This window comes from Nanorana parkeri, unplaced genomic scaffold (genome assembly GCF_000935625.1).
Source record: "Nanorana parkeri isolate BGI_ZX_2015 unplaced genomic scaffold, ASM93562v1 scaffold724, whole genome shotgun sequence".
NCBI classification, from domain to species: Eukaryota; Metazoa; Chordata; class Amphibia; order Anura; family Dicroglossidae; genus Nanorana; species Nanorana parkeri.
The window spans coordinates 964,310-966,790 of record NW_017306992.1 but is presented as its reverse complement, the minus strand read 5'-3'; positions in this window follow the sequence as shown (position 1 = coordinate 966,790).

Below are 2,481 nucleotides of genomic sequence, written 5' to 3'. Positions count from 1 at the left end.
TGGAAACCCACCCCCTCTAGATACCTCAATGTAGAGCAAATGAGCCTAGGGAAATACCCCCTCACAAAGAAAAAGTGGATACACCTGGAAAGGAAACAGCGTACTCTGAAGAAAGGATTGTGACATCTAGAATAAATGGCTAGGGGGAAAAAAGGCATAAGAAAGAAAAAGGAGAGAGAAAAAGAAAGGGGAAAAAGAAAGTGCAGTTCACCCAGGGAGCCACCCCTGGAGCAGAAGAGAGCTATATTCGCAAAAGATCATGGCATAAACCCAAGGACTGTAAGTAGCCCAGCCATGGCGACCAGACCTTGAGAAAATTAGTAAACGAGCCGTTCAAGATTGCGGTTAGTAATTTTGTAAAATTTGTTACATTGTTAGAAACTGATGTAGTGTCTCCTGGACAGGGGGCGATAGAACCTTTCTCTGTAATATTCCCACATCCTTTAACAAGGTAACAACAATGCTCATTCTTCACTGAAATTGCACAGCACATTGTCACCTAGTAACCTTAGATGGATATGTAGTTTAAAATGGTAAGCAAATTAAAGCCCATGTTCAAATTTTTAGGCAGTTAGAACAGTTTATTTTGGGGAAAAAAGCATTACACCATATAAATCAAAGCTAATTATAGATGTGATATGGTATGTCTGAACCACAGTTTAATCTGCATATAGATGTGAAGAAAAACATCAATAAGGGTGTGCTAAATTAAAAAACTATTACATATACTGACTACTATCATTATAGGTACCACATGTAATTACCAGAACACGGTATGTTTTTCTATAGTTGTCCTTTAATTGTTTTCTTTAAAATGTTTGTATAGTCTATGAGTCACTGCAGTTATTATGTTTTCAATTATTTCAAGGACGATAATTAAAACTGTGCTTTCGATGTTTAACTTTGTGGCCTCGCTGTTGTAATTCTCCTTTTAAGCAGAAATAAAACTAATACTGGTTATTTTGTTAATCATCTCATAGGAGTACACCATTAACAAGGATTATGGTCCAGTTTTTGCTGATGGTTGTATAGCTGTTATTTGTCAGGTTTACTGACTTTTGTCCACTCGAGTAGCACAAGACAGTCTATCTTAATTAAATAAGGTTTATAAATACATGGGTTCATATGGTGGTGGTGTGCTTATTGAAGATGAGGAATTTGCTGTGATTGCCAGATTGTGACATTACAACCATATACACATATATTGTGCAGCCTTTGCACTCTGGGGATGGGAGTTTGCTTTTAGCTACATTGTTTTATCAATTAAAAAAAACACAGAATCACATATGGGGCTTCTGCTTTGTTTTAAGAAATATACTTCTAGGGAGGATGCAAGAGAGCTGCACAATTTTTACATTTGTGAATCCCCATTTTAACCTGATATGGTATCCTGAAGGGGTTGTTTATCTGATGTAGTATTACCTACCTTTAACCTGGAGATCATATCTTCAGGTGGGGGGAATTCTCTTGGGTGCATGGTCCCATGTGGTGTCAAGTCACACAAATTGGAAATATTGAAGAATTTATTTAATTTTAATCTGTAGCACTACCCCACAGGAGCTGTTGGTAAATGATGGGTTCTCCTACCATTTGCAGTTATGGCACTGCTCTGTAACTGGACCTGACACACCAATAGTGATAAATGGGTTTTATTAATTAAAAACAGCAATAACCCCTGAAGTAAAGGGTGGTTAAAACAGGCATGTCTTTAGTGAATGCGGTAGTTCAATGATAGTGTCATAATACATTAATTCAATACGATTAATAAAGACAGTGTTCACTCTTCTTATTGCCAGTGATAGGCCTGGGGCGAATGTTGAGTGGTACTGCAGACAAAAACAACAGCAATGTCAGAGATCAATATCACTGAATTATAAAGGAATGCAAATAGAAATCTGGACTAATGTAGGTTGAACTCGATGGACATGTGTCTTTTTTCAACCTAACTAACTATGGGGTCTATTCACGAAGCTGCCGAAGGATCTGGCAGTAGCTTCGGTTCAGTAGAACCGAAGGGGTGCTGTACGGGCTATTCACAATAGCCCGCACAGCTCCCGATCATGGCCGAGCGGCTCAGCCGAGCCGAACGCATATGCATCGGCTCAGCTTAGCCGTGCTGAAAGCCGAAGCTGGCCGAGCGGCCTGCTTCTGACAGCTGGGCGGAGCCAGCCGTGATCTCACGGCTGGCTCCGGCCACTTTCAGAGAGATAAACGTCCCTGGTTAACTGCAAACCAGGGACACTGATCTCCAAACAGCAAACTCTCCCTGGCGTCCTGCTACTGGCCGCCAAGGAGAGAAACAGTGCTGTGTCTTTTTTTCTTTATTCTGACACGAGCATGTCAGAATAGAAAAAAAAAAGATTTTTCCCATTGAAAAGCATTGGGACATTACTATTGGCATTTCAATTTTGCAATAGCTAATAATAAACCAGATGTTGGATCGGCTGAGTCGAACTCCTTCTGCACTTCGGGTCGGCCGAA